The sequence below is a fragment of the Haliotis rubra genome, unplaced genomic scaffold, assembly GCF_003918875.1.
Source record: "Haliotis rubra isolate DU_JTF1 unplaced genomic scaffold, ASM391887v1 Scf75, whole genome shotgun sequence".
Taxonomy (NCBI): Eukaryota; Metazoa; Mollusca; class Gastropoda; order Lepetellida; family Haliotidae; genus Haliotis; species Haliotis rubra.
This window is the reverse complement of record NW_025767468.1, coordinates 2,537,545-2,546,129: the sequence shown is the minus strand read 5'-3', so window position 1 is coordinate 2,546,129 and position 8,585 is coordinate 2,537,545.

The window sequence follows — 8,585 nt, the reverse complement described above, 5'->3', positions numbered from 1 at the left end:
ACAGGATTGCCGTCTTATAACGCACCTGACGTGATCAGATTGCCGTCTTATAACGCACCTGACGCGATAGGATTGCAATCTTATAACGTACCTGACGCAATAGGATTGCCGTCTTTTAATGCACCTGACGTGATCAGATTGTCGTCTTATAACGCACCTGACGCAATAGGATTGCAGTCTTATAACGTACCTGACGCGATAGGATTGCCGTCTTTTAATGCACCTGACGTGATCAGATTGCCGTCTTATAACGCACCTGATGCGATAGGATTGCAATCTTATAACGTACCTGACGCAATAGGATTGCCGTCTTTTAATGCACCTGACGTGATCAGATTGTCGTCTTATAACGCACCTGACGCAATAGGATTTCAGTCTTATAACGTACCTGACGCGATAGGATTGCCGTCTTTTAATGCACCTGACGTGATCAGATTGCCGTCTTATAACGCACCTGACGCAATAGGATTGCAGTCTTATAACGTACCTGACGCAATAGGATTGCCGTCTTTTAATGCACCTGACGTGATCAGATTGCCGTCTTATAACGCACCTGACGCGATAGGATTGCAATCTTATAACGTACCTGACGCAATAGGATTGCCGTCTTTTAATGCACCTGACGTGATCAGATTGCCGTCTTATAACGCACCTGACGCGATAGGATTGCAATCTTATAACGTACCTGACGCAATAGGATTGCCGTCTTTTAATGCACCTGACGTGATCAGATTGTCGTCTTATAACGCACCTGACGCAATAGGATTGCAGTCTTATAACGTACCTGACGCGATAGGATTGCCGTCTTTTAATGCACCTGACGTGATCAGATTGTCGTCTTATAACGCACCTGACGCGATAGGATTGCAATCTTATAACGTACCTGACGCAATAGGATTGCCGTCTTTTAATGCACCTGACGTGATCAGATTGTCGTCTTATAACGCACCTGACGCGATAGGATTGCAATCTTATAACGTACCTGACGCGATAGGATTGCCGTCTTTTAATGCACCTGACGTGATCAGATTGCCGTCTTATAACGCACCTGACGCGACAGGATTGCCGTCTGATGCACCTGATGCGAACGGCTCACGACGCGGACGCGACAGTTCATTTTACACGTGATATTAAAAGTTACTTCCAGGGGAGCTGCCGTTTACTAATATCGCCTCTTTCGAACAACCTACTCCATCCATTTCTGTTTCCGGGCGATCAGTAATGTTTGGATTGCTCTTTAGAAAATCCTTGTTTAATCTATGAATTACATCATTGTCAGAAACCTATCGGTAGGGTTGCCTTCCCAAACTGTCCCTAAGTGGTTGAACGAGGACTCAGTACCACATTAGGATTATATAATGCTTTGTTCAACTTACCATGAACATGAACCTGGCCATTTCCATTTAAAAAAACGATGACACTTTTTTAACTTAAATGGCCTCAGTCTGCCATGGATTCAATGTCAGTTATATTATTGAATACTCCCATGCGTTCCATTTACACAGTCCATTATGAGAGCAGAGGGCCACCCATACCAGCAGTAATTAGGCCAGGTCTACGCAGGGAGTGTGATATAATTCACTGTCAGAGGTCCCAATGATGCTGTGCTCGTGCTGTTTTGCCATAGTAACAACACTCGCTAATAATTGTCACGTTACTTCGAGGGTCTTCTAATGCGTTCTTGGCATGAAATATAATGCCAATTTCAAAGCCAGATATTGTCTATAGCCCATTATTTTGTCATAATTGTTTGATTGATCACCAAAACCGGGCATAACATATCGAGGTACGTTTAAATTGTGAGGTATGTTAATGATTGATTTGATACCCTTGACGGCATTACTTCTTTTCCTCCCACATCAAGGTGACTCGAGGTGGTATAACTGGAATACTCAAAGCGGGACAACTACCTCACTCACTAATCCAGTACGAATGCTCGAATGTTCACTGTATCGATTTCGTTTTATCCGAAGCAGCCTTTTTTCGAGTACTTGGTTCTATATTCGTAACATATAACAGGAATGTTCAAAGCAGGACAATGTCCTCACTCACCAAGACCCGAATGTTTACTACATCGGTTTATCCGAAGTTGGCTTATTTCGAATACTTGTTCCTATTTTCATTCCAGGCCTGCACATTTTCTTGACAGTAATTAACCCAGACACGATGTTGTAATCTAATTTGACACTCTTTTTTTACTGACATTAATTCTGCATGACGTCACCATTGGACTTCGTGAACACAGGTGGTTCTTTAAAAGTCAATTATCATTGACAGAACCTATTGAGACATATAGTATTAGTACACAGGCTTGACACTTACGAGACTGAACTTTGGCTTTCCTTCTTTAGATCTGAATGTCATTTCCAATAGTCTGGAAGACACTTAAAGCCGGTTCTTGCCTTCGATACAAACGACTCCCCAACAGTAACGGTATAGGATTGTGCCCTCGTGGCTAAATTCAGCATTCATTGTACAAATGGAAACCAGCGTATCTTGGCACCACGAAACTAATTTGAAATGAGGAGCTTGTTCTCCCCAGAGCCATATTGTCAATATGTTGTTGCAGCATTCTGTACGTGCTCTGTTTGACGATCACATAATACAAAACCTCGTTCCACTTAGCTACGCTACGACCGTCTAACCACCAGTGCTTTAAAATAGATTTGCGATAGTCGTAGCGCTGGACTTCTTTGTGGAACGATGCCTTGGTTGCAGTTTGTACCGAAATGCCTGGTTAATACTACATCGGATGTTCTCTAATGACGACGACTTCTATTGGCGCAACAATCATTCATCATCACGGGCGTTTGGAACTGATTTCAAAACAAGCCATTATGATGATGAATTACCATAATTTTGAATTCTAATTCCAAACTCCACACCGCCTATCATGACTACAATAATTCATGGTGACAACATCGGCGATGAAAGCGTCATTGACATTAGCGTCAGAATGCAGTCACAAATTCCAAGACAAAAGACTTGAGGTGGGGTTTTAAGGCCAGTTCTAAGGACCTGGTTCGATCAGTTTCCAAGGGTAAAACTCACCCGAACATTCAACTGTTAAGATCGTTTGCGTCTGTGCAGTAACGCGCAGCTCAAAGAGTGACCCCTACAATCAATGCAAGCTGGCCAATTCCTGCGTTGCTCGTGGGCTGTGCGTTATGAGGAGGGGTTAAAAGCCCCTTGAGCTTGAAGCGGTGGATTGGGAGGAAATTAGCTCAGTTCTGTTTGTCAACGTGCTCAATCAAAATAACCATTACTGCAAAAACGGTTTTATTGTCAACATTTATGATTTGGGGAAGATACTGGGAAGATTGGTGCCAGAATTGTCCCGGCCTACCTTGGAACTGATTTACGTTCCAATCAAGTTAAGTATTACCATGATTCCCGCTCAATTTAGATGAAATGTATTGTCACATGTCCCGGAAGCTGTTGTGCGATGCAAAGAATTATCTGTGGGTGGCTTGGGTTTGAAGTCCGATTTAGCCAACTCCTTGTGTTCAAGTGCTGCCATCTGGTTATATTGCAGTAAATGAACGTGCTCTCAGATCACGTGGTAAAGACTCGTTAAGACAGATCTGGAACAGTCACAATGGGCCAAACCGAGAACAGAGGAAAAAAGAGACAAGTAGTGGTAGTAGAAGTCGTAGTCATAGTAGTAGAAGTAATAGTAGCAGCAGCAATAGTAGTGGTAGTAGTAGATTATTTGTAGTAGTTGTTGTAGTAGAAGTAGAGTAGTGAGGTGAGGTGAGGTGAAATTGGGTTTAACGTCGTGCTTGAGAATATTTCGCTCATATGGCGACGTGCATGCGTGTGTATGTGTATGTGCGGCTGCTTGTACTAGCCCAGACTTAAGCTGGTTTTATAGTGCTAGCCCACTGAGATACCATGCCTCAGTGAAGCATATATGCCCCACTCAGACACATTATACTGACTCCGAGCCGACCAGTCCTTGTTGTACCTATTAATGCCGAGCGCCAGGCAGGGACCAACAAGTACCATATTTTAACGTCTTTTGGTATGACGCAGTCGGGAATCGAACCCGCAATTTTCCGCTCTCCGGGCGGACGCTCTAACCACTACACCACGGAGGCGGTCAAAAGTAGAGTAGTAGTAGCGGTAGTAGTAGAAGTAGAGTAGTGGTAGGTTAGTAGCATAGTAGTTGTAGCAGTAGTAGTAGTAATAGTAGTAGTAGTAGTAGTTGTAATAGAAGTAGTAGTAGTAGTAATAGTAGTAGTAGTAGTAGTAGTTGTAGTAGTAGTGGTAGATTAGTAGCATAGTAGTTGTAGCAGTAGTAGTAATAGTAGCCGTAGTGAGTGAGTGAGTTTAGTTTTACGCGGTACTCAGCAATATTCCAGCTATATGGCGGCGGTCTGCAAAAAATCGAATCTGGACCAGACAATCCAGTGATCAACAGCACGAGCATCCATCTACGCAATTGGGAACCGATAACAAGTATCAACCAAGTCAGCGAGCCTGACCACCCGATCCCGTTAGTCGCCTCTTACGACAAGCATGAGTTACTGAAGACCAATTCTAACCCGGATCTTCAGGGGTCAGTAGTATTAGTAGTATTAGTATTAGTATTAGTATTAGTATTAGTAGTAGTAGTAGTAGTAGTAGTAGTAGTAGTAGTAGTAGTAGTAGTAGTAAAACCACAGAGCAGTCACTGCCTTATATATATTTCCGTTACCTATATGAACATGAACTGCATTGAATACGCAAGGCCATTTCGAAAGGGACCAAATGCATCACGTTATGATACATTTGCGATTACACTTTCTCGGACAAGTACAGATTCTAGTACTTTTGTTAGGTTGGGTCCCATTCGGGATTCGAACCCACACCCTCAGAGTGAGGCACCTAATCGTCAGCACACAAAGTCAGCCATCTAACCCACTCAGCCAGCGCAGTAGGTGCGAACTCTGAGAATGTGGGTTCTACTCAACCTAACATATGTTCATTTCATAGACTATATGTTAGTCTACTGCTTTGAGTACTTGTACAGATGCTAAATCTCAAGCTACTTCCTCGGAAGCTCAAGTTTGTCTTAGCCATATCATTTTCCCTTCGGTGTAGCTCTTTGCTATGTCCAATTGCCCAAAATAAATCAAGTCTAGATTTCCTTCGGCCACTGGGACTCCTTTTCAATTTAAATGCAGTTGTTTGTTTCCTTCAATCTTATAGATGTTCAGAGGCTAGGTTTTAGTCTGCCGGTTAGTCTGCCACACAGATCATGATACAAATATACCCAATACAGCCCAAGCAAGTCTAGAATATGTGTCAAGTTCAGATTACCACATTTTCAGATCCGAAAATGGATAAAGTCTCTGGGCTTCTTTTTATCATATTTTATAAATATAAATTAGGAACCATATTTTCTGTAAAATATGTTCATGTCATACACCAGCTGTTAGTCTCTCTACAAGTGCGCCTTTAACAAAACCACAACATGTAGTCTGTCTCACAGTCCCTGAACCACATTATTTTCCCTACAGCCTAGCCCTCTCTGCAATGCTAAAGCTCTAAATGAAGCAAGTCTCTTGTCTCCCTGGGTCTCCTTTTCAATTTAAATGGGTTTGTTGTTACTATCAAAATCATATATATTCAGAGACAAAGCGTTAGTGTACACAACCTGGAATACAGTTGTGTTCGAGCTTAGATACAAAGAATTTAAATGTTTTAAACGAACATTCAAGTCTCTAACTTTCAGGGTTGAATATTGGATGAACATTGCCTAATATAGATCATAATGTTCTGGGAATAAAATGTTTCGGATATCAAATACATGCTCTGGGGTTTGAACGAGAGGCTGGTGATCCCACCGCAGGTAATACAACCGCCACTGCTGCTTCTAATACCCATCGCATAATATCGTTTGCTCCTATTTTTCATATTAAGAGCCGACTATTTGACATATTAAAAGGCCGGTTGTGTCTATTACGGGATATGTAAAATCAATTTCCATAAAAAATGGAAATATGGACTACATGAGTTGATTTTCAGCTTTTAACCACCCCAATCTTCCAAAATTTATTATTCGCTAGTTATCATGGGTGTTCTGCATAAGAATTTAGATTCAAACTCATGGTCTAGAGAGATAAACTGCACTTCGAATATTTTTGCCGCTGAACCAATGACCCACTTCCAATCCAAGCCTCCCTTCCCCCTCTTAATAAAGTGGGGTGGTGGGGTAGCCTGGTGGTTAAAGCGTTGGATCGTCACGCCGAAGACCCAGGTTCGATTCCCTACATGGGCACACTGTGTGCAGCCCATTTCTGGTGTCCCCCGCCGTGATATTGCTGGAATATTGCTAAAAGCGGTGTAAAACTAAACTCAGTAAGTCAGTCAGTAAGTCAGTGTAGTGAGTGAGTTTAATTTTACGCCGCACTCAGCAATATTCCAGCTATATGGCGGCGGTCTGTAAATAATCGAGTCTGGACCAGACAATCCAGTGATCAACAACATGAGCATCGATCTGCGCAATTGGGAACCGATGACATGTGTCAACCAAGCCAGCGAGCCTGACCACCCGATCCCATTAGTCGCCTCTTACGACAAGCATGTGTTACTGAAGATCAATATTCTGACACGTACCTTCACGGGTGTAAATAAAGTACATGCACGACCGTTTAGACACAACAATCACTTTAAACAAGAAGTACATTTATGACCGCTTTTTTCCACGAAAATAAACTTTAAGTGATAAAAAAGAGAACTTACATCCTACCGAGATATCAGTTTCAATGTCAGATAGATGACATATGACGTAACACATCTTCACATATCTATAAACAACAGAGATACTTAAAAGTGTCTCGAATTCCTCTGCATTTTAGAAAAAAATATCATCACGACTCTCTTTCACCCAAGGTCACGCTAAGAAATAAAGCCAGAAAATTGGAAACTGTTATCTTTCATAATGACATCATTTCCGATTAATTATTCAGCGAGATTTCATGAAGAAACTCTAATTTGTGTAAAAGTGTGTTCTCGAGGCTTGAGATTTTAATTAATCAATGGCCTGAGCGCTGGACCGGAGGACAGCGGAATCTTTACAAGTTTAACACGCTTGTGTCCCTCGCAACGGTTCCGAAGGAAATGCCGGCATGCCTAATCGGTGACTCCAACACATGAACAAAGGGGAACTCATGGATTTGGGCCCCTTGTCCGTTACTCAACGCCTTTGTTGCGAAAACTAGGTCGAATTTAAGTCTCACACTACCACTTTTTATAAAATTGTATTACAAAAATATCATATCGTAACTTTCATTTTTGCAATTTTAAATTTATTCTATAATCTATAGCTTAAATCTTTTGTCTTAAACATTGACTGCTGAGGATAACGCCACACATCACTGACTGTCATTTTTGCAAAGTTCCAATTTATTCTATAATCTATAACTTATTATCGTTTGTTACATATTGTAATGAATGTATTTGGGGGATAAAGCCTTTGTACTGAAGTAAACTCGCTCTAATCGTTCGTCTTAATGATTGGACCCGTGAAGGTGCGGGTTAGAATATTGATCTTCAGTAACCCATGCTTGTCGTAAGAGGCGACTAACGGGATCGGGGAGCCAGGCTCGCTGACTTGGTTGACACATGTCATCGGTTCCCAATTGCGGAGATCGATGCTGATGCTGTTGATCACTGGATTGTCTGGTCCAGACTCGATTATTTACAGACCGCCGCCATATAGCTGGAATATTGCTGCTTGCGGCGTAAAACTAAACTCACTCTTAATGATTGACTTTAACTCCTGAAACTTAACTATCACTATTTAGCATTTTACGCAAAATGAAATCAGGCTTCGGCAGATAATCGAAGCTAATTTTTCGAAATTACACTTCTATTTACAGCTGTGTGATGTCTAGTTTTAGCATCTAACAGGAAATCCGGGTCTGAATGAATTTCCATTGTGCTATCCTGTCTAAATATCTCCCACGTAGATACAATGAATGACATAGCTACTATGTCACCGTGACCTGACGACTTGGGTCTTTGCTCTTTCTGTCAACCTCTGAAAAGCATGTCTAATTATTTACAAGCCGTCACCTTCAACTGTGATGTTGAGGACTATGGCATAAAACAGCATTCACTCACAAGTTTCTATAGTCCATACACACGTTTACCCTTGTGGTCAGAGATCGGCGTTAATTGAAGTAAATCGACGCTCTCTATAACGGTGTATTAAAGAACTTTCCGATGACCTCCGTTGGAATTCCTTGTTGGAAAAGGTCACTATGTTTGTCGTCCGAGGCGCTACTGGACCAGATTAACAGTCTGGTTGTTTTCGTGCCACCGTACTCCCACCGTTGCGGACGGTGTGTATAATATCAAGCATTGGTTTGCCTGCTCACAATGTCACACATCGGTTTGTATGATCCAGATTCAATTATGTAGATCCCGCAGTCAATTAGCTTGAATTTCCAGAGTGTGGTAAACAATACAAAGGTGAGGTGAGGTGAAATTGGGTTTATCGTCGTGCTTGAGAATATTTCGTTCATATGACGACGTGCATGCGTGTGTATGTGTATATGCGGCTGCTTGTACTAGCCCAGACTTAATAGTGCTAG